We start from the raw sequence: 24,842 nt of genomic DNA, 5'->3' as shown, positions 1-24,842 counted from the left end.
AACAAGGCTTTAATGGCCTCTTGACGGAACAAATCTGTTCAGACGGCTTTACATGGTGTTTGTAAATTGCTGCAAGTTTGCTTTTAATGCACTGTATTTTCCACTTTCTTTGAACTATTTTGATAACTCTTTCTGGAGTAACAAACAGATTAACAGGTTGTATAAATATCAAAAATAGCATATTGTTCCTTTTTTCTTTTCTTTTTTTTTTTTTTTTTTAATTCAGATTGTTGCTTGGGTGCCTGGTAGGAGTTTAGAATAACAAACATCCATCGGTGTTGTTCTGGTTCAAATGCATAGTGCATAGCAAGTGCATAGCAGTACATGGAGGTGGATGCTTTATTAGGAGGAGCATATCTAGAGAATTGTATCTGAGCCAGTGTGATTTCATTTATTTACAACAAGCCACATGGGAATTCTTTCCTTAGAACCTGAGCTTTTGGCTGATGTTCCTCAACCTCTAAGCGTGTAATTGGGCTTAGGGAGATATTCTATTATTTGACACTTGTGCAGCTTGTAGGTGTATAAAGAGCTGTGAACTCAGAGTATAAGTAGCACGTCATACTAACCCTGCTGTTTCTGAGCTATGCTTATTGCTATTGATCTCAGTGTGAAGATCAATCAGCTCTGAACACTCTGAAGTCTTGGCTATGACTGCCTTAGAAATGTGAGTTAAGTACAAGTGTTAAATACAATGTGAGTGGAATACAAACATTAATCTGGTTTCTAGCAGCTTTGTTTATACTTTTTCCCCCTACCTCCTCTATTGCTGTATTTGTAAAAATTACTGTAACTTACTTGAAGGAAATGGATGATTAACTAATGTTAACTAATGTTAGGGCTTGTAACCTTTTTTTCCCCCTAATTTGTTTTGCTTAGGCAATGAAAAATCTCATTGCAAAAAGGAGAGGTAGTTCTTAAGAATCCATTTTAGCCTTTAAAGGGAAAGGAAATAGCAACATGCAGAAACACTGTGATGGCCAATTTCAACAACAGATACAAAGTTTTTAGAGTTTGGTGTAGCAAACAGTGAGCTGTAATCTGTGGAGAATCAGGTTTATATACATGAGCTAACTGAACTATTAAGGAATAAGAAGTTTCTATCCAATAAATGTTCATAATGTTTTAATTGGGAAGAGGTATATAAATATTTGTGGTTCTGAGGAGCTTTGTGTTCATCAGAGGGGTGAAATTAAATAATGGGGTCTTTTATTTGCTTCTTAGTAATTTTGAAGAACCACTGACACATAAGTGTTCATTGTAGTCAAACAAAAGACAACATCCCACTTTTCTACTGAAGTCAGGATCAGTCACAATAGGAGTGCAGTGGTAAAATGCTTCGGAGCTTAAATAGCAATAAAAAAATATACACCAACAAAAATAAATGCTAACAGAACAGGGTTTTTCTGTTTGTTTTTTTTGGTGTTTTTTTTGGTGTTTTTTTTTTTGGGGGGTGGGGTGGGGTGCAATGTTTGTCACCATGCTTTTTCCATCAGTAATTATTAAGCTGAGATTTTTCCTTTATGTTAAAGGAGTCGTACCTTCAGATTTCCTTTTTATAGAGACATGCCAGCAGTGGGTTTTTTTGGGGGGGTTTGTTTTTTTTTTTTTTTGTGATTATTTTCTTCCTCCAGGTTTTCTAATTATGAACATTCCACTTTTTTAATAAACTTTTTCATTTATCATTTAAATATATTAGTTATTTATTCCTTGCTCACATTTTTGGAACTTTTATTGTTGTTTGAATTTTCTAATTTCCAAAGATTGGGAACTTGGCTTGAATCTCAGGAAATATGAAATACTTTCTTGAATCTTTGAGAACTGTTGCTGACTCCTTTTGATGAGCTTTGAGAAAGGAGGGGCGGGTCTGACCAGAGCCTGTGAGAGGTTGGAGAAGAGTTGGGGCTGAAGCTTTTTTGCAGTGTGTGTGTAGAGACTCAGCTGTGTTTTTGGTTTGTGCATGATCCTGTCCTGGCTGAAAGAGGGACTTGTAGAACCACAGTTCAACCTCATTACTTACAAAAGTAGTTATCCTCAAGGATATCCCTAATATAAGCAGTAGCCTTTAGGTATTCTTTTCAGGAGAAAAGCTACCTTTGAAGGCAAATAATATCCTTCCTACACTGTTGCAGTTGGCCACAGCAGGCAGCTCCATTGCTTTCTCCACAGAAGGACAAAGGAGAAAATTTGAAGGGCAAAAGCAAGAGAGAAATACTTGTGGGTTGAGATAAAGATGGTTTAATAACTGGATGGAGGAAAAAAACAAAGCCATTATACAAAGTGATACAAACGCATTACTCATCACCAGGTGAGTGGTGGACAGATTCCCACCCAGGATCTGAACAGTAGCTAGTTTGAAAAAACTCTCCTGCCCCTTCATTTTATGGCTGAGCACAGCATTATATGATACGGACTATCTTTTTGTCAATTCAGGTCAGCTGTCCCAGCTGTGTCTTCTTCCAACCTCTTGCCTATGCCCTATGACCATAGATAGAAAAAGGCTGTAGAGGCCTGTCTTCTCAGTTTGCCGCCGTAGTAAGTAACAGACAGGGAAGTGATGCTGGACTGTTGTTCAGCAATAGCTAAACCACTGATGTGTTAGCAGCCCTGTTCTGGTCACCAGTCTACTGCACAACACCATCATGGTTGCTGTGGAGAGATTTAGTCTGTCAGCCAAACCCAGTACAACTGTGCACTGTTATTATCAATGAGTTTGCTTCGTGCTTCATTTTAGAATTTGTCTTATAGCCAGTGCATATGAACACGTTTCTGGTCGATACTGAAGGTTCAAGCACTGCTTACATATTGTAGTATATCCAATCCAGTAGCTGAAATCAGACTAAATTCTTGAATTAAATGGATGAGTTTCTAGCATAATGAAGTGGAAAAGACCTGGAAACTGAGATTCTCCATTTCTGCTTAGCTTGTAGCGCTTAATCATTATTCAAACCTGACTTAAATATTTATCCTCTTGGATTCAATATCCTCAACCATAAAATGATAGTAATGATAACGCTGAATTCCTAAGTGCATGGTAGTAGAAAGGTAGCAGTGCTAAAGGCAGTATTTCTAAGGATCCTTTATCTCTCGGAATAGCAATCATTTTTTAAAGTCACTATGTTATTACCATCCTTGGATTTTCTTCTTCTGAAGAAAACGTTCTTGGGAAATCGCCATAAATTCTCAAGTTTGCCTTTATCTTGAGACATTTGAAAGCAGTGCCAAACAACACTGGAGCTATTGTTAGAAGGGAACCTGATCTTGTTATTGTTCCACTTAGATGCAGTTGTGTGAGGAAATGCCAGCTCCCCTATTGAGGGAACTCAATCAACTGGAAGAGTTTTTGGTTTCTTGCAATAGTAGCTGCCAAACAAATAAGAACAACTGATTTAATTCAGGTATGACAGCCTACTTAACAAGCATCTCTTGGAGTCACATGTCTCCTCTGCAGAGATTTCTGGACTGTAAATCACAAGCAGGAAACAAGTAGGTTTTAAGCTGTTATGTACATAGATGAAACTCTATATCTTTTAAGATGTGATGAAATTAACATAAAGTGAGTCAACACAGTGTCTCATTTAGAGTATTAGCAGGAAAAAATGTTAGTTGGGATCAGTTGCATTTCATGGAATTCAAAGTGAATTTATTCTACTCTAGAATGTTATTTCTCAGTGTTGCAGTAGGTAGTATGTGGCTTAATTCACTCCCAAATCAGAGGAATAAACATCTTCAACTGACTTCAATGACAAATTATTTGTCCTGAAATTGCATTGCGTTTTTTTTCTTTTAATTTGGATTTTGCTAATTTGGACCTACCTGTGTTTTTGAGAAAGCTCCTGTAATATTAGGAGGGCTGTGTGGAATTCTGGAACTGCAGGCAAAACAACATTGTTATAAGAAAATTTGGCAGGCTGTAGTTTTCTAAGATTCTTTTCTATGCAGAAACTATTATGGAAAATACTGCTAGCACTAGGGCTTTGATTTCTTTTGGGTTTACTCTCTGCTTATCTTCAACTTCTAAAAGATGCACATGGAGTGTTGAGCAGAAGTTTGAATGCCTCCAGCTTTCTGCTTTCTGCTACTAGAAGCAGCACCAGCGGCCAAATCAGCACGAGGTCCCTCTGCTTCAACTGCTCCTGTCTACTGTCTGTTCCCAATGCCTTCTACTGATTTCAGGTCTATAGTTTTCAGTGGTGGAAGATACCTAGGGAATACTGTATTAAGCTGCAATAAGTATTTATCTAGTATAATGAAGACTATGAATTAATTTTACTTACATTCCTACTTGCGGTACTTAAAGGAAGATTCAGCTGCTTCTACAGAAGAGGTTTTTTCTTTTTTTGTTTTAAGACATGCGTTAACTTTGAATTTTGGCTTTTGAATCAGTGAATATATTATCTTTATTCTCCAAGTTGTCGTCATGAAACTGCCTGCTAGCTTTTTACTAAAAGCTTGTTTATTTTACTCTCATATATTTCAGAAGTAGATAAACTCTGTCAACGGTGACCTACTGCTCCCCAGATTTTCTTAGAACTGTTGATTTCACTTGTATTATTCAGCTGCTTCAATTGAATTTGATATTTAAGCCAAGATCTTTAAGCAAAAACAACAACAACAAAAAGGTGGTGGTAATGAAAAACTCCCACAAATTGTAGCATTCTGCAGGTTCTGAAGATTTTCTGCAGTTGGGTAAAGTTGAACAATTCCTTCTGTAGGTTGCAGTAACATAGTTTTTAAGATGCATTTTTATTTACTTCTGTGGCAAGCGTGAGGTGTCTGTTCTTCCACGGCGTTAACAGAGAGCCTATGAATGTTTCAAATCAGCAGTGTTAAAAGTTCCCTTTTAGCTTCAATATGCATAGTATCTTCTCTTTGAAGTCCTGTATCCTAAAGTACAAGCTAGAACTGTTTGTAAACAAAGAGTTTAGGGGTGTGTTGTTACAAGCAGTGCCATACAAGTAGAGCTACTGTTTGGTTTAGACTGTTGGGAAACACACTGAGATAATGTTCAGCACAGCTAGAAGTTTCAGTGCTGCTTTTCATGCATGCTAACTAGTCATAATATAGCAAGTACAAGGAAGCAACCAAACTTAGTAATCTTAATTATTATTAACTTTGTAACAGCATTCACTTTGGTGTGGCAGATTCCCTGAAGGTAAGAAGGAGATGCAGTTAATGGGGCCCTCCCAGTCCTTCAGGGGCTGTGCAAGGGCAAGAGTGCTTGCATTGCAACTGCCACAGTTCATTTATAATTTTATCTTATTTTCCTGAGCCTGGAATTGGTTTTCAGTTTTTTGGGCTTGGATTCAGTGCATACGCCTTGTTTCACAGGATTCTATGGATATGTATTCTGTGTATAAGAAAGAAGAATGAACACAATCTTGGCAGAATTTCAGTAATGTCTGTGACAATCTCCAAATATCAGCATTCCAGTATGAACAACTAGTTAAACAAATGTGTGTCCCTTTCTCCTGTTGTAGCCATGAGCTGTGCTTAGTGGTGTGGCTGCATTTCCCTGCAGATAGTGGCTCACATGGGTGGGGCTCCCACTGGCAGCTCATGGAGGAGAATAATGATCATGCATTTCCAGAAATGTCAATTGCACTATGTGCTGTTTGTTGTTGTCCACACTACAGACCAGATTCCTCACTGACCTGTCAAAGCAGAATGGGCTGAGCAAGGCTTCCTGACTTCCTGGCCATCATCAGCTTGCTGGACAACTGGTTCATTGCAACCAGGACAAGTGATCCATTAACACAGACAAGTCCCAGAAGCACAAGGCAGTGATGTCAGATGAATGAGTCCATGCATTTTTTTAATTTGGTATTTTTAAGGTCATGAAGTGCAGAAGTTCCAGCATTTCTTGCCAAGCCCTATTTAAAGGGCAGCCTCAATTTCTGTGTGAATGGAAGTTCTGGTGGGTCAGCAGTACTTAGTAGATAGTGTGAGCTTTATGCTGTACTGTGGTCCTTTGATGCCCTGATTGGAGGGTGGGAGCTTCACCCAAGGGAAGTTTAGTCTATGGTTTCTTCATAATTGAGATGATTATATAGATGTGGTATGCAAAAAAATGTTTTAAAATGAAATCTAACTATGAAAAAACCTCAGATATTTGAGTAGTAGAGAAAATATGGAGATGCAGTGAGTATAATGATAGTTACAGAATACTGAAGAACGCAACTGGATGTGGTGATGTGGATTTTATAGTATTCTTATATATGAATTTCTGAGTGGTTTTTCTTGCATATGAGAAAGGCAGCATTGGGGAGAAACTTCAGACACTGAGCAAAGAAGAAAAACTTTTTACTGAGCTTGGAAGAGCTAGGAATGGTACAGTTGAAAAAGGGAGTCTGAAGGGAGAAGACTTTGTGAATGGCTGGCAGTGGAAATGAGCCTGGTTTGTCTGCGATCTCTTTCCCTCTCTTTTCCTCTCCTTTTCCTAGTTAGCAGTGGTTTCCCTTCCATCTTGCTGATTGCTCAGCAGTTAGAGTGATGCCTGAGAACAGGCAGACAGGCTCGTATCCCTTTCTTGCCTGGTGGTTATCTGCTGAGCCAAGCCTCCCTCAGCCCTGGGAAGAGGAAGGGGCTGTGGTGGCAGGAGACGGCTCTCACCCTACCCTTCCCCTCCCCCCACCCTCCCCAGCCTGCAATGGAGTTGCCTGGAAAGAGGGGAGTGCAGGGTGGGCTCACTTCTCTGCGTGGTTGCTGGCCCCCAGAAGCCCCTCATCTGATGGAAGTTATTCTAAAGCTGTCCTTTTATGGGAAGGATTTGCAAAGGACTTGACACATTTTCAAGTACTTATTTTTCTGACAAAGCAGGAACTGCTTTATCTCTAGGCAGTATCACTGTTGACATCACAGGCAGGCTTCGGTGCGGGTATAAGCAGGTGCAACTTATTGGCTTGGGAAAAGTTGCACACATTTTTGCCAGAGATGAACATCTCCTGTTTCCACCCACATAACAGTTGGGTAAATAATGATGCACAGAGTTCTCATAAGGGGATTATAGCAAAGCCACAATGGGGTTTATTTAGTTTTGATATGATCAAGTGACTTCACTTCATATGCTGATAATGCGATTTACTGCTGTAGCAAAGATTCAGGTCTGAACCAGGTACAACTCGTTTCGCTTGTGCATACCAAGCGTTTAGCTGAGTTTGAGATGTGTTTTCTGCCAGCTCATTTGAGTTATTTAGTGCAAGCATGTTTAGGATTAACTATCCAAGGTTCCCTTGTGTCTAAAACGGACTAAATTAAGAGCTTGTGATGCAGCAGTTTTTACTGGCATCAAATGTATACAGGGGTAGAAATAAAATAATAAACTTTTCTCCAGTCATGTCTTAAGTCACATTGGTGTGTTTATTTAGGATTCGACATGCCCCTGCTTGTCTTTCCCAGGCTCTGTACACACTTCATTAGGGTTTCTTTATTTATATTGCAAGGTCAAATGTGACCTCGGTGCGCCGGCCTTCTACTTAAACAGAAATCCCCTTGATTGTCAGTGAGATTTTTTTGTTTTCCCCAAGTCACTTTCTGATGTTTAGCCTGATTGAAAACAGGCAGAAACTGGCATGGAACAATATTATGTCATCCTTTGCTTATATTTCCTACCCACTCATTCTTTATTTTAATGTTATATGAGGTCTTCAACAGAGTGTGACATATTGTTATAATTACATCATTTGGAAATGTGTTTATCCCCAAGAGTCGTAATTTGATTTAGGAACTGTTTTCCCTTCTTTCAGTCTGTTATTCATAGCATGGCATGAGCAGCAGGCTTCTGCAGCAGGACTTGACACACCACTTTAAATATTTGCAGACCAAAACACAAGAGCCTATTGATGCATGTGGGGAGGAGAGAAGGAAGGGGGACATGATTTAAGAGTCGATAAAATTCTTGCAGGTTGAATAAACTCTAATAATATTGTGGTAGTTTCTGTCTAGGGTATTAATTCATTCATATCTCTGCCATATAAACAAATGCATTTTTATGAGTGTTTTTATATGTTTCTGTAGGGTGCTTGTAATGGAACTGAATGTCTGGCCCTTGGCCTTGTGCAATGGGAAGCAATTGCTCTTTAACATGTTTGTTAAGAAAACTGCTGTGACTTTTAGCCATGGCTTTTGATGCCTACGGAAAAGAAATATATTTTATTAGAACAGAGAAGCACGGAAATTTCAGAGTAGTGTTCAAAAACATTTCAAGATCTGCCTCCTGAATGGGACAGCTGTGTAAATGTGGGAAAATGCCATTTTAACGATGATAAGAACTGGAGTCCCCTGGCGCCTGCCAGGGTGGAAGAGCTGCCACCAGGGGGGTATCGAGACCCTCCAGAGAGGTGAAGTTACAGCTCAGCCCATGTCTTTGGGGTTGCTGTTACATGAAATGTTTATATCATGAGAATATATCCAAAGGTCCAGAAAAAAAAAATGAAGTGTGCCTTCAGTAGGAAACTCTAGCTGTTCCCGCAGCGTTATTATGCTGTCTCTGGTAATCGTTAAGGTTCACTGAACTGCTTGCTTTTAATCTTCTTGCTTAATAAATAGTTATGGGGGCCTTTTTATATTTATATACACAACGTGAGAGAGAGAGCGAGCGAGCATTGAAACAAATAAATGATTTAAGGCCCACTTCGCCAATCTCTTTTGTGAATAGTTTGTGATTACTCATATGAAAGGAACTCCATAGTTCTTTCTTTACTATACTCATAACTGTTTTGTTTTGTATCAAGTTATTAGAGCATAACACTATATTTTAGTAATGCTCTCCTTCAAGAAAGAAACATTTACCACATTCGGATCAAAGCCTATGGTTCATATGCAGAAGGAAGAGGTGTAGTTCATCTTTGCACTTGATTCTGAACTGTGTCTGCATGTCTCAAATGTCTCAGTGCTGGGCCTGAGAAGGTAGCAGGCATCAACTCCTGATGTACTGTTTTTCCAAGATACCCAGCCCAACACAAAGCAAGCAATTTAGGCATTCTGCACAGTGCTGTTATGCAGATCCCTCTTGGGGAATTTAGGCTGCTCTCAGCCTGTGAGACTCTCAGTGAGAACCTATCTCAGCTTTACAAAAATGTGTTGCTAACATCTAAGAGTTTATTCAAAAGGCAGTTTTATGACTGCTGCCTTTTTCCCACTATCCTCAGGGAATCTAGAGAATGCAGGTATATACAGGCCACTGAGAGAGAAATGAAGATCACTTATTTTCTGTACGCTCATCTTCCAGATCTGCTTTTCCATCTCCTAAGTGCTAATTTTAATCATGGACTTGGGCTGCTGAAGGAACGCAGCTGACGTGGTGTCTTGCACCATCCTTTTCATCTCCACTGTTGCTGGATGTCCAGAATTGAGGTGCGAGGGAGGCTTTATTCTGCAGGCCGTGCAGTCGAGATCTGAACTGCTGTTATCCCATGAGCATATAAGCATGTACCTTGGAGAAATTTAAGTGGATGAACTTAATTTCTGACTTGTATCAGTCTATTAGACTATGAAAGAATAACATAAACATTTTTTATAATCCACTTACCAGGAACTATGAGTTTTATATCTGAACTGTTGGACTCATCATCAGCTCAGGCATGTGTCAAACTTCCTTGCAATGCTATGTCAAGCTCCTCTTACAAGGTTTTGGTTTTGCGGCTTAGGTTTGTTTTATATCTAAGCACGGGAAACAAACTCAGGCACTTTCCTTCTCATTTGTTTTTCAGTCTATTCTTGCTCACGCTACTTTTCCACTGGTTTCCAGGATCATCTTTGCAAGATTTCCAAGTCATAAACCCACTAAAGAAATAAGTTTTATATCTGCATGGAGAAACCTCCATGTTATCGTGCTATTCATAGCATCATGTAGTTCTTTTATCCAAGCTTTGCAGTTAGGTGCATGTGTGTGAATGTGCCTTGCTTTTTGCACTTCTTGGAAAATGGACAAGAGGTGTTACAGTAATTTTTATTTTATTGTACTGATTGCTTCTAGATATTTTTCGCACTTCCTTCTGCCTTGCAGTGTTGCATTTCTTCATTGACCGTTATCTGTTCATCACTGTCATTTCAAAGTAGTGGTGCAAAGTACCTATCTTTCTTTAACTAGGATTTTGCCTTTTTATTTATCACTTGGGAGGCTGCTGTGACTGGTTTCAGACTAAAGCGTGACATGCTTGTAATAAAGCTTGGCTGTATCTCTAAAGCCAGCAAGGATCACTTATTTGGTCATTCACACGCAGAACTTGAAATGATTTTGAGAGTTACATAACAATGAAGTGCAGCACAGCTGCTGGAAAAGGACTGGCTGGAGATTGGTGTTAATAACTCAGAAGTTATGCTGGGTGGGAGCAACTGGAGTCCTTAATCAAGAAGTCTGTTTTGACATTGCAGGATAACATTGGTGGATAAGAATTTTTTAAAGAGAAAGTATAAACAAAAGTATCGTGGACTGTTTTCTTTAAAATTCAAATAATAAAGTAAAAAAATAACATCAGAGTCATTGAAGCTAACAGAATCCTACTGTACTCGAGTACTTTTTATGTGAAAAAGCCTTTTTTTTTTTTTTTTTTTTTAAATACCATCGTCTCCCCCATCTCCAGCGTTGTCTTCCCCCCTTCCTGCCTCCCCCCAGCTTTGTGATAACACCTGCTGTAAAAGGATGAATATTCAGGATTAATGAAGTGACCTCTTACATATTTTGATGTTTTAAAGGGATATCTCAACATACTTGTTTGATTAATGATTGACTTTCAAATGAAAATTATAGTAGCTTGGATCCTAGGGCTTAAACTGTCTATCAAAAGTTAATTTTTAAAGGTTAAGGGACCAGCAAAATAGTTTCTTTGAGGCTCATTTTTGTTTTAGGTAAAATGGGACCCTGTCCTCCTCTCCAAAAAGTTAAGTATTAAATAGCTGTTAGCTGAATGTACTCTGTAATATGATAGTGTATTTGCTATGAGGTCATCAAACTTGTCTTGCTCCTTTGCATATCAGTCTGAAGTTTATTCTGCGTGGATCTGAAGTCTGCCAGAAATGTTTCATCTTGAAATATTTTTTCTAAATGATTTTTATTCTATGAAGTGGTGGTTTATGTTAAGATAAGTGGAATTTGTCATTGTCACCTCATTTCTGCTGTGCTTACTTGTGATAGAGTATTTAAAAATTACTTGATACAGATATTTCATGAATGTCATGGTCAGAGTGGGTCAGCGAAGAGTGGTTGTGTTTTTTCTTGTCCAGTTTCTGGTATTAGATTCACATTTATACGTTGCTGGATAAGATATGCTTACAGGAAAAAATTCTGAAGAACAGGAAGAAATGTTCACCTCACAAAATGAGTTACAAATCTCACTTCCTTTTGAGGTAGATGTTGATATACTTTTGCTACAGTTGGTTACTATGTATTGACCAAATTAATCTGCTGTGAAATATTTCTAAAACAAATATTACTGCTAAAACAAGTAGGGTTATATGAAACTAAATTTGATCTCTTCTGTGTGGTTGATTAAATAATTAATGCATTTCTCTGGGCAGAAAGTGTAGGTGGAATTAATGAAACTGTTCTTTTTTTTCACTAAGTTATCTTACAGTTAACCTTTGTGTTTGTCCAGCTCAACATATTTTCCATGCTTTTCATTAAGACGGTGTTTTCATTACATAGCAAAGTGAGGGAGAGTAACTGCTTTCTGTTTATTAGTTACTTGTGAAACCTGCAGTTTGTAAGCATAAAATGGCTAGCCACTAGATGGTGACTTTTATTACCTCTCAAAATTAAGTCCAAGGTCCCTTCAGCATCAGATTATCAATTTTTGTGTACAGATGTAGAAGCGTTTGTTGGGTGTTTTTTCAGCCCCATGTTTTGGAAGCACTCAGGAAGAGCAACACATTGATGTTGTTACTGAGATACTCATGAAAGAATGCACTGAACAAACAAATGCTTAAAAGGAATATGTCCAAAACCCAAGCTTTTCAGCCTTGTGTTTATTGTCATCCTCAGGCTCTTGGCTAATTTCTAATTGTGTGTAATGTCTCAAACCCAGGGCTCTAATTCAGAAGTAATTATCATATGATCAAGCTGTAGTTGTTATTTTAGTGCAGACTTGGGAAATAAAAGCCTACAGCTGTGTTCCAGCTGCATTTCAGCTGCACTCCATTAAAAAAAAAATAGACAGGAGAAGCAGCTGTGGCAGCTTTGCAATGTTTTCCATCATTGTCGAGCTCAGTGCAGTTGCCTTATCGGGTTGTCCTGTGAAATACTTGTGATGCGTCTCTAGAGCTTAAATAAATAAAACAAGAAAAGAAAGTTCAATAAATAGATGGAAAGTCTGTAAGACATAGGCAGAACACACAAATGCACGTACATGCATTTGACTGTGTTGGATGCATGAGATCGGCTATCGGTTCCTGCTAAACTTTTGAGTAGGGTGGATCAGAGGGGTCACTTCCATTAAATAAACCAAGTTCAAGACACATTCAGTGACTTCCTCTACATGACTTAATAAAAGCTGTCATATAATAGATATTTAGAAAAACAGATTTAAAGTTGTTACTGGTCTGTTTTTTCTAGAAGAACAGTGTTGGGTTGCTAATGTCTGAAGTCAGATATACAATTCCCTAGTCAAAAATGAAGTTCTTGATATGTTTAATGCCCTTGGATGCATGTGTATTCACTCTTGATGCAGAGTTCTGAGGAACAGATCATGTTAAAAGTAAAAGCAAAGCTGAAAGTTGGAACTGTAACTGATCACTCTGTAAAAATGAAGAATGCTCAGGTTCTGCAGATCAGAGATGAGATGCTGACAAGCAACCCAGGCCATTTGACTTGCTTCAAGTTAGAAGTATTTGACCATCATGGGGATAAACCTTTTCAAAACCTGTTGATACAGGAGCTAAAATTGCTGTGCGGGATTGTATGTTAAGGCAATGTCCTGTAGGTTGTGGTTGCTTTGATACAAAGTTTTCTAATGCTCTCTGTTATGGTTTGCTGTGTTTTTCATTAGGTCACTTAAAGATTCTCAATGTGTATTTGTATTTCAACTGAATTAAAAAAACAAAACAAAAAGATTGTCATATCCTCTATCCACTAATGAAACCTGAATCCAGATACACTGTGTAATTGAAAGCTCTTTTGCTTTGAGAACTGGGTAAAGCATCTGTGGTTTGAGTATTTGAGAAGTATCAGATGTTTGATTTCAGAATTATGAACTGAAGTACTTGTGAGTTGATATTACAGAACTGCTGTTTCTCAATTTTCTCTCCAGTGAAAATAATCTGTCTTCTAGTGAAAATAAAGATGGCATTCCTTTGTGCTGCTATCATGTAGGAGAAGAGATCTGTCTGGAAGAAGTAGGAACACTGTGGTTCAGCTCTGGAATGTGAATCATTGTGCATCTGATTTTTCTTTTCATACCTTGTAATTTGTCATCAAAACTGCAAAGGCTTGACTCAGTGAATGGCACAGCTAGTCATTTAATCTTGTAGTGCCAACTAGAACTGGTGTACTGTTGCGCTGTGTGAACACTGGGCTTCTATAAAGAAACGTTACCCATTGAAATCCAAGCACAATAACATGAGCGTGTGCTTTCAGGTTATGGAACAAGTGAACTATGTTGGTAAGGAAGTATTTGGTTGATACTCTTGAGCAACTTTGAACTTTGAGTGAGGTTGATGAATAACATCCACAAGCAGTGTGTGCAATATCCTGACAAGGTTCATGGCAGCTGAACTGGCCATCTCTGCACCTTCCTTTGCTGGGTGTTGCAAGATGCATCTTCTCTGGTGCTCACGGGTGGAAAAAAAACATGGTACAGCCAAAGTTGTCCCTTCGTTTCTTTGCTAGGTGCCCCAACTCCTGCTTGTTATCACAGAATAGTGTGACACCAAGCAATATCTTGTGTCAAGCAAGGGAAGTATTGGACACTAACTTGTGATTGACCTATCTGTCTTTTTCATACTATTTCCAGTCTAAAAGCCTAATTATTATACACACTGTGCTGAATTCTAGTTTATTTCCACAAGAACAGACATTTAGATCTGTGCTAGAAAAATATTTTTCTGCTGGATTTTCTTTATTTATAGTATCAGCTGTTTTATTGCAAGAGAATAGAATGTGTTTGTTTTTTTTTTTTTAATTGCTTTCTCTATGAGAGCAATGCCATGCCTTTTCTCCTCAATAAGCTGAATTTTGAATGTTACCCAGAAAAGAGAGTTAGTGAGGGAGGGAGCTTCCTGGTCCAGCTATTACACAAACCAACCAGGGGTGAAGCGTTACTAGATCTGTCACTCACCGATGCAGGAGGAGATCATTAAAGAGGCTAAGATTGGAAGCAGACTAGGCTGTAGTGACTATGCCTTGGTTGAGTTCATGATCTCAAGTAATATGAGCCTAGCAAAGAGCAGAGTCCTGATCTTCATCTCTTTAAGGAATTACTGAATGTGCTCTCCTGGGAAACTGTTCTTAAGGACAAAGGAGTGGAGAAGATCTAATGGCTCTTTAAAGATATCTTTTTGAGGGTGTAAGAACTCTCCATCTTCCAGTGTAAGAAATCAAGCAAAAGAGGCACAGGAAACAGGCAGTGGAAGTGGGTGTGTGGCCTGGGAAGAATACAGAGATATCTTCTGGTTGTGCAGAGAGGGTCAGGAAAGCCAAGATGCAGATGGAACTGAACTTAATGAGGGTTGTGAAAAACGACAAGAAAGGATTTCCACAGGTACACTGGTCAGAAGAGATGGGCCAAGGAGACTGTAACCCCTCTGATAAACAAGAGTGTAAAGGCTGAGGTACTCAACGAGTTCTTAACCTTGGTCTTTACTGGCTGTCAGACTTCTCATGCCACTCACATCCCTGAACCTTCAGACAGGGGCCTGGGGAACAAAATCTCTTCCAGTGTAGGAGTGGAAAAGTCAGAGGCTGCTTCATGAGGCTGAATGCGTACAAGTCTATGGAGCCAGACAGCATGTATCCTGGGGTCATGAAGGAACTGTGGCTGATGTTCCACTCCATCATATTTGAAATGTCATGGCTATCAGGCAGGCAGTCTTCTGGTGACTGGAAATATGAAACATCATTCCTGTTTTCAAGAAAGGATGAAAGACAGACTCACAGAACTACAGGCTGGTGAACCTCACCTCTGTGCCTGGGAAGATCTGGAAGCAGATCTGGAAGCAAAGTTGGTGCATATGTGAGATGAGGAAATAATTGAGGCAAACAGCTCGGCTTCACCAAGTGCCAGATCATGCCTGGCCAACCTTGTGGTCTTCTATGATGGACAAAGGAAGGGCAACTGATGTTGTCTGACAGGACTTGTGCAAGGCCTTTGACGTGGGTCCCACACCACATCCTTATTTCTGAATTGGAGATATACGGATTTGAAGGCTGGAATATTTAGTGAATAAAGATTGGGGGGATGGTTGCAGCCCCTAAAGGATTGTGGTCAATGGGTCTATGTCCAGGTGGAGGCTGGCCATGAATGATATCCACCAGGGATTTGTCTTGGGACTGCTGTTCTTCAGTATCTTTGTCAGTGACATAGGCAGTGGGATCAAGTGCACCCTCAGCAAGTTTGCTGATGGTGCAGCAGACACAATAGAAGAGAAGGATGACACTCAGAGGGACCTGGATGGGCTTGAAAAGTGGGCCCATCTGAACCTAATGAGATTCAACTAGGCTAAGTTCAGGGTACTGTGCTTGGGTTGTACAATCTAGGAGAAGAGCTCATTGAGAGCAGCCTCTTGCTGAGGAACGCTTGGGAGTTCTGGTGCATGAGAAGCTTCACGTGAAGCAGGAGTGAGCTCTTGCAGCCTGGCAGGCCAACAGTATCCTGGGCTCCATCAACAAAGGGGTTGCAAGCAGAGCAAGAGAGGTGATTGTTCCCTCTACTCTGCTCTCATGAGGCCTCAACTGGATAAAGGGGACAGCTGAAGATTCTGTAAAGTAGTTCGGTGCTGTGTTTTTTGATAGCATAGTCTAGATATGTCTTTCAAATGTGATTCAGGTCAAGAATGTCAAACCTTTTTAAGTCAGTGGGACATTGCAAATTGATGCATAGGCAAGTTTTTAAGAGTTGAATTCTTCAGTTACTTGTGTTTCTGAGTAGCACAATGTTTGTGTTACCTCAAGAAATTTGTTCTAAAAAGCCTGGGAATTTAGGCCGAGTTTATCAGTCTTATGGCAGTCTGTTGTAGAAAACATATGTTTAGTGATAAACTAATGCTGGAATTGTAGTATGGCCTTTAAAATCTGGTCTGAAGTTCATACTTGTTGGATGCAATGCCTTTCATCATTTGTGGTGGTTTCTCCTTTTTGAGGCTCATGCATATTTCATGACAGGTTAGCTGAAAAGCAGGAGTGGCCTGTTTGACTTGATAGAACACACTTGTTGTTTGGGGACTTCAATGAATACGTTGTGGAACATTTTCCAGCTGCTACTCACAAAAGGAAAATTATCAGGGCCTATTAAGAAGGCAGTTATTTTCTAAACCTGCACTGAACTCTGCTGTGAAACCTAGTAAATAATTAAACAGTCTGTGTAATCCATGTAGTCTTGTCAATACACTTCATCCTAATTTCTCATCTTGCATTGTCATCTTTATGTTTTGCATTTATTTTCTTATTAGAATGGGAACTTGTGGATGGCTCCCTGTTGACAGAAATGTTTAAAAATAGGTAACAGAAGAAGGTGATCTTTCCTTCACCTCTAGGTAATTACATTTTTCATTTCAGATCACATGAGCTCCAATGAAGTTTTTCCCTTTTGTCTGAGCACACATCCAGGCCTACAGAACTATTCTTTGATACCAGTGCACATAGCAGGTGGAGTGTAAGGTCCTGCCTGCAAAAGTCAAATGAACATTTGGGAAGGAATCCAATTCCTAAAAGATTGTTCCTTATTATCACATGACAGTATCCAATTTTGCACTGAATGCATTTGAAATGAATGAGCATCACAAAAGAAGATATAATTCAAATTGTCTGGATAAGCAAGGTGAAAAAAAAAACAGTAAAGCTCCACATGCTACTTAATAATCTTGTATTGCTGAAGTAGCTGCTCAGAAAAGCCCTTGTCACGTTGGATGTAGCGGATGTTGGTGCTGTTGTTGGAGGGTTAAAACAATGTCTAAGCTGTCTTTTTTCACGGCCTTTTACTTGGTTCAGCACTGATTCACTTTAAAAGATACTTATATGCGTGTGACTGGACATTGATAGCTAACAGATTTTTTTGTTGTTGTTGGTAACATTGGATAATTTTTTTAAGTCAATGCAGCTTAAAAGCCAAAATTTTTCAAGAGACTGCTGTTGGCTGGAATGATTTTGAGACAATTCCACTAGGACTGAGACTACTATCAAGGAATACTTCAGACTTCTGTGCAGTACCAGTGTCAGGCACTATTCTGCACAAAAAAGGTGTGAGCTTGACGCTTAATAGCGGGAGGTGACTTGATTTAAAAGCAGAGATGGGCTTGGCAGATATCTAAAGCTGAAATATGAAGGAGTGAGCCAGAATATAAATTAGCACTAGGGTGTATTTTCAGGGCACATATTCAAGGAAAGGGATTTTGGAGTCTGGTTTGGCAGAGCTAGGAAGAAAAAAAGAGTCAAAAGAGAGAAAAAGATGCAGATGCTTCTCTATCCACTGCAGTCTATTTCATGTGTTCTATCCTTCGGTTGCTGTTTAAAAAAAAATCAAAAAAGCCACCGGATAATTTTTTCCTTCCAGTGTCATTGGGCTAGATGACATAGTATCCTAGCTGTGATTTTTTTCTTTGTGTGAAAGAATCTCAAAAATTAAAAGCAAAGATTTTTTTCTTTAAACAAACGAACAAGAAGTTGTTTTAAACTGTGTGTGGTATGTGAAATAAGTTCTGGGGAATGAAGTTTTCAGTTAAGATGTTTTCCATTTAACTGCTTTTCTTTAACACCCTTTTTAAAGAGTGACAGGCTTCATTATCACAGGGGTGGAAATTAGAATTGTGAATGCTTTGTGAGGCAGATGACATAAAATGATTTGTTTTGTAAATCTGCTGTTAAGTTTTATTGCATCTTGAAAGTTTATGACAGCAGTGGATGGATAACTAAGAAAGAACAGCCGAGCTCTGTGAGTGTTGTTTTGCTTAGTCTGCAATAATTCCGCACTTGTGGGAGGAACCTGGTACTCTCTGTCCCTTCTCCCAGTCAGGAGAAAGGTGCCTTTATCACGTAGCAATAGGGCTTGCTCACATAGCAAATATTGCACAATGTCAACTCAACTTTTTGTCTTACTGAAAAGTGCTGAGGAAAAAAACTGGAGTAGTTGCTCTAGAAATCTCTGGTAAACTTTAACACTCTCAGAGCACTGTACAACACTGAATAGTGAAGGAACAACAGCCAGTGAGGCACTGCAATTCTGGGCCATCTCAAGGAGGCGTTGCTTGACCCCTGCCCCGGACCTTGCAGAAATCTAGTCTGCTTCTAGGCATGTGTTTTGGTATGCAGTTTGTAATAGTTTAGTCCTTGAAGAGCTCTTTACTTGTCTGCCTTTCTGAAAAGATGACTTAACAGGAGAACTGAAGTCCTTATACTCTTAGAATGCGTAATCTTGAAGGTTTGGGTGTAAGCTGCTGTATTACCCAGTGCTCATCCTACAAAGTTTCATGGCTTTCCTCAGGTATTGCTTCCCTTCTCTTTGTTTCCTTGAGATCCTGATGGGAGAGGCAGACCACTGTAGCATTTTGAGGTGGAATAGCACAAGAAATTGCCCCCAGTGTTGCTTGTTATGCAATTTGTTTGCCAAGTTAATGATAATAAGTAGCCTTTAAACTATTCATCAGAAAGCTGTCTGGATTGGCTTAAGACAGCTAGCACATGTGAGTTTGTACTGAAGCAGACAAGGAGTTCTTAGACCACCTGATCTGTTAAATTCACTGTAGAGCTATAATGACCACTGGCAGAGGTCAAACTGCTTTCCTTTTTCAAAGGAAATTTGAAAGGATTTGTCTCTGTCCTAAGTTAACACTGACCTGTACTATTTCTGTCTTGTGAGTGGGGTGTAAAATAGTACAGTGAAAACTAATTCTGCTGTCATTCATTTCTCGGCACCCATCATGTGAAGAAGACTCTTCTTCTGAGTTGTTGGGTAACTCATTACATAAGGAGTTAACTCTGAGAATTGAAAGCCAAGTTACTTTTTTAATTGCAGACTGTATTTTTATGGATTAGTAGAATTTAAAAGGCACAGTTTATTTGTCTGTAGATATTCGGAAGAGGATTACTGCTTACGTAGCTGAAATTGAACTGTGATCTGCCCTGGGGAGAAATTGGGTACAAACCAAATATTTCTTGGGATTTTGTAAGAGATTGGGATGACCTCAGCCTGCTGCGCAGGACGGAGTTGTTGTGCCAGGTGATGTTACTGACTGCTCTTCATAGAGCTGCTAGTTCCACTCTGTGTTTGTTTGAAGTATTTGTGCAGCATCTTCCATCCCATCTAACAGACTGATTTGACAACTAGTGAGGAATTAAAATTAACTTTTTTTTTTATCACCACTTGCTTTGTTCTTTGATTCTGTCTGGTGGCTCTCCTTGAATAAATGATGAGTGTACATGCTATTGTATAGTTTGGCAGCAAGCTTTTTCTCCTGTAACATTTTGCTCACAAAATTAAAATAAAATTGCATTTAAAGAATTCAGATAATTTTCTACCATTGCGTGCCTAGCAGTGGCTCTGCAACATTAACAATGTATTACTTCTTTTCCCCCCTTAGTACCTCTTTGTCTTCTCTTGCCAGCTATCCTTTCTGATGCTGAAAAACTCAGTTCTGGAAGCTGGCTGGTGATGATTAGCTTGCAAAATTTGTTTCCCTTGAAGGAAAGAATGCAATGCAAAGCACAGTGGTCATTTACAAACTGGTAAGAATCTGTTAGAATGTATGGTACAAGGAAATAACCATTTAAAGAATTTTGAGCACCCTTAACTTTGTTACCTCACAAATACGCTTCCTTCGATATATTCAGGACACTTGGGTTGGATGTTACTGTTATATGCAGTGTGGATAATCTCCATGAGAGCAGTTGCAGTCCTCTTCTGAGAATTTTCCTCAGTCTCCCCTCTTTAGTACTTGTTAAAAATGTTCTACTGAACATTTTAATTGCTCTATTTTGAGCAGTGTGTTTGAAAGAGTCTCTTTTTGACTTTTTCTTTAGGACGTTATCTTTGGTTCTGCCTTCTTGCATTAAGTATTCATGTCTTTTAAGGCTCTATCCTTCCCACTGCCTATTTTTGTGATCCTGTGATATTTTCCTCTTTTAAGAGGAGCTGCTCTTTTAAGACTGAAAGCTTTTAGGCCTGTCATGTTCTATTTCAACTGGAATCTGAAACCGTTCCTGAATCTTGTGCTTAGATGTGGTATAGTCTCTAAATCCTCGTATCTTCTCCTTTCCACGGTTTTGTGTATAGAAGGTGAATGCCTGACAGCAACTGGGAGGTTCTTTTTGAGAAAGAGTCTATTTGTGATTCTCAGCTGAAAAATGAACATCTGAAATGCATGACACGTGAGGATTGATCTGGCTCCTTCCCAACATTACAACTGTGCTGAATGAAACTGGGAAACTAAAAAGGTACATAAGGGTTACCTTAGTTATTTCTGATCAGAAGTTCAATGTTGCAGAGCTACTCCATCAAATATGTGTGGAGAATCCTGATACTGATATATTGGTCTTAGTTGTTGTTAGCCCCTCCTTTTCACATATAGCGTGTTTCCCTCTGATAGGGATTTACTTTCAACCATGAGCTTGTTGTTCTACAAGACATTGTGAAATAAAACAGTTCAGATCGATATTTACAGTTCTGTTACTTCTGAAACACGTTGCCCAGTTTCATTGCAACAGTGCAGCTTCTTGTGTTTCAGAAAGTGATTCACAAGCATTGTATCTGTCAAGGAACCTTCAAGAATGGTTTGTTTTGTTTCTTTCTAGAGTTTTAAATTCTTTCAGAGTAAAGACTTGTATAACTTGCCATGCTATTGATTGTGCCTAGACTTCTGTACTCTTTTTCAGAAACCTTCCAGTGGGAGTATTATGTTATAATTCTGAATTTTAATAGCAGTATCATAACAATGTTTCCCCATCAAGTTGTTTATACCATGGAATGCATATACGTGACAGCTTTTGGTGCAGTTTTTAGGCCTTTGTAGTTGAGCGTGTGATCTTAGCTCTCAGTATTTTTATACATAGGATTCAGTTACTATTCTGTATGTCCATCTCCTATGTCCGTGCATGCCTGTTTTAAAAGCTGTACTTGCAAACAGATGTTTTGTGTGCAGATGTTAGTAATTCAACAAGGACTGTTCTGAAACCTTTTTCTCCCCTTCCCTTGTTTAATTCTAATTTTTTCTTATTATTTCTATCAATTGCTTCTTTGTTTAATATTATTTTAAACCTCTGCAAAGCTTGTATTGTTTGAATCCTGAGGTTTATGAATTCTGAGAGTTTAAAGATTGGATTTTCATGTGGTCTCTGTAAGGCAATGCAGACACATGTAGTGTAAAAACAAACAGAGGCTGAACCTTGCTTTATCATAAATACAGGATGGAATAAGAAGTTGTCACACACAGCTGTTTTTTTTTGTTTTGTTTTTCATTTTCTATCCAGACTGCTTTGTGTTTTAACCATAAACTGTGGTGTTCTGTGAAATTCAGTGTTCAGCCCCAGAGCCAGAGTGAGGTAGTGTGTGTTTTCAGATCATTGGACATGAAAGGCATGGTGGAAAACTGCTATTGCTGCTTTCAACCCATGTAATTAACTTCTCTTTAGGGAAGCAGAGCAAGATAAGAAAATAGTTTGACCTCAACAGAACTTAGGCACAGGAACGTATGTCTCATTGAACAGCACGACCCCAACACAAATATTTCAAGGTGGGGTGAGCAGCCCAATAGCAACTGAACCGTGCTATTCACTCCTCTGCTTGAGAGAGGCAGTGTATTTATTAAAGGAAATGACTCTGCCGAACTAGTGCTGGTGCTGTTCCAACTCCATTGGTGATTACCTTTTCCATGGGGATTGAAATGAATGCGTTATATTTTAAAATAAGCTTATTAACTGCTGCTGCTATTCAGAATTTCTGTCTGTTAGTTGTTTGTTCAGCTGGACATAACAGCTTCTCTCTTAACTGCACAGAGAGGCACTAGCTCAGGTTTAAGTTGGCTTAGGTTCTCCTCCCCTTTTTCCCCTTCATATTAGTGAGCTTATTTTCTTTCTAATCTTCAGCTCTGTAGTGCATAAAGATGTCTGTAAATACTAACCCTAAATATAAAGTGAATTGACGTTTATTCTGTATGACTGGAAAGAAATAATGCGCTAATTACTGAGATCCAGGAAGTTCTCCTACATTTCTGACTATTTAACCCAGACCTCAAAAAGCTGCTGGGCTGGAGCCAGCTACTGTGTATTTGGAGAGGATAGGGAGCAGCAGGGAGTAGAAGATCAAAATGGGGAAGTTGTCTACAGGGTCAAAGTCACCCATGTTGGATCTGGAGTCTGATTCAAATCTAGCTTTCCTCAAACTACTTGGGGAATGACCTAAGACTGCATTTCAAATGAGCAAGCTTGGACTTCTAAAGGAGAGACCATTGTTCTAAGGTTCAATTCTGAAATCAGAAATACATCAAAGAGGGTACAGTTAGAAACTAACTTTTACATTTTGGTTCATGAGAATCTCTTATTTCATCATTCTTTACTGCATCAAGATAGTAATAATCAATAGTAATGTCCACACCATGTTCCAGGCTGCTTGAGCTTTGCTAGTATGTGAATGCAGATGATTTTGTCAAAGAACTGTGTTTATAAGTACATGGCATGTTTCATTTCATGTCTCATGGAGGAAAAAGTTGCTATCTGTAATAAGTAATAAATTGCTGTCAGTTGTTTAATTGGTCTTCATGTAGAAGAGGTTTGCTTTTTTTTTTTTCCCTGACTATTTAATCTCAGCTGTTTGTAAAGGAGAAGACAACCCTAGTAAAAAGTTTTGATGAGGTTACAAATAAAAAAAGCTTTTGCATTGTCCTATGTTGTCAATACTTTGTGTCCTTGTTGAAAGTTAGACACAAATGTTTCTTTCAATTTGCATAGTCTAGATAACACGGATCTCCTTCCGGGCACGTGTGTTAAAGGTGCTGCAGTGGTATTTTTTAAAGTAAATATTTGGGTTTGATGAACTCTTCTGAGGCACCAACCTCAGTGATGAATAGCTTGTAGGTAGGGCTCTATATATTCAACCCTGTTTCTTCTAGCTTCTCTATGTCCCCTGGTTTCAGACAAAGGGATAGGATTCTTTGGTGATGGTATGTGATGAATAAATCACAGAAATAGTAAGAAGGATGGAGAAGGTCTGAAGTGTACACAAACTAGTTCAAGTTCCTGTTTAAAATAAATTTGCAACTCTGGAGATACCTAGTATAAATTAAGTCAAGTAGATATAATGTGAACCATTGCTTTCTGAACATACTGTAAAGGCAGCTAATAAAAACTCTAGTTACAGGAATTTTACAGTATTTGCACCTTATTGTATTGTGCTGGGGATAGTATATAGGATCTGTTTCTTAAAGAATGGGAATCTCGTTGCTACACCTTTCTCAGCAGATGATCGTGGTTAATTAGATACTGTTAAAAACTGTTATTTGGCAATGCTAGATACTTGTTCTTCTGTGTTCTGGTGAACTGATCTATGAAGAGACTGGATAGTTGTTAAAGTTGAATTGCATATAAGTATGCAGTATAAGTATGCATATAAGTATGTAGGAAGAATGCTAATAACACAGCAGCACTTTCAGTGTATTTATATGTTTTGTTATTGGAGCGCCATTAAATACAATAAAACAATATTGTTTATTCGTGGGGTGTCATGACAATTGAGGAGAGTACCACCGTCTTCTGAAAGGCCATTTTATAAAGTATAATAGTTGTGAAATACAGTAAATACTCTATGAAAAACTAGTGAATTTTTGCCTGCAGATCACTGATTTCTTCACTACTCCTCGAAGTCCGCTGGGTCTTCAATGTTCTTCAAATATTTCCAGATTCTGGGAAGAGCCATCAGTTTCTCCTCTGATTCGATTTTCTATTTTCTTTTCAACTGTCTTCATTTTAATGGCAGTTGCCTTTACCTTAATAACTTTATGGTCCCTTACAACTTGTAAGATAACTGTATTTTTATAACAATTTTTCTCTACTCCCCAGCAGCAACTCTCAGAGCCTGTATTCTTATTACTGATGGCCAAGCATTGACCTTTTTCTTGTCTTCCAGCATTTGTAAATTTGCACAACTACCACATCCTGGTCACATAGGTAGAGATTTAATAAACTGACCTGATTGATAACTATTACTAAAAATATACTTTGTTTATTCTTCTGCCCATTTTTACAGTTAAGGAAACAAAAGACAGAGAAACATAATGGATGACTGGCTTGCAAGTGAAAATTCTCTTTTATTAGAAAACAATGATTTACATTAATAAGTATGTAAGAGCTTTTGGCACAATTTTTTAACCAAAGTACTGCTTTTTTAATTGGCAATAAGTTAAATTAAGTTCCTCATTCTGATTTGTGTTTTGTCTGTGATGGTAACTCATGAGCTGTCTTCCTGCCCTTACCACAAGCTTTTTCATCCCACAAGACTTTTCATCTTTCTTACTCCCCTGTCCAGTTGAGAAGAGGGGGTGAAAGTGTGAGTGGAGAAGCACCTGAAGACCAACCAAGGTTAACTTGCCACACTGGGGTATTGCACTGGTGTTTAACGTGGGCCAAAATTTTATAGGTAATTACTCAATTGTCTAAACAAGATGCATGCACCAGGTTGGACTACATTATAGGTGAATGTGAAGCATTGTTA

The 24,842-nt window shown here is 38.8% G+C and overlaps 1 protein-coding gene across 1 annotated transcript in view; it reads left to right on the top strand.

Annotated features, from left to right (window-relative positions):
* The window catches only part of RAD51B (RAD51 paralog B), a gene marked incomplete at both ends in the record, with an annotated part of 343,098 nt that overhangs the window by 68,091 nt on the left and 250,165 nt on the right, over positions 1–24,842 (top strand). The gene's annotated exons all lie outside the window — the stretch shown is intronic.

The sequence above is a fragment of the Tetrao urogallus genome, assembly GCF_951394365.1.
Source record: "Tetrao urogallus genome assembly, chromosome: 6".
NCBI lineage: Eukaryota > Metazoa > Chordata > Aves > Galliformes > Phasianidae > Tetrao > Tetrao urogallus.
The sequence above is the reverse complement of the archived record's forward strand: the minus strand, read 5'-3'. Positions and strand labels throughout refer to the sequence as shown.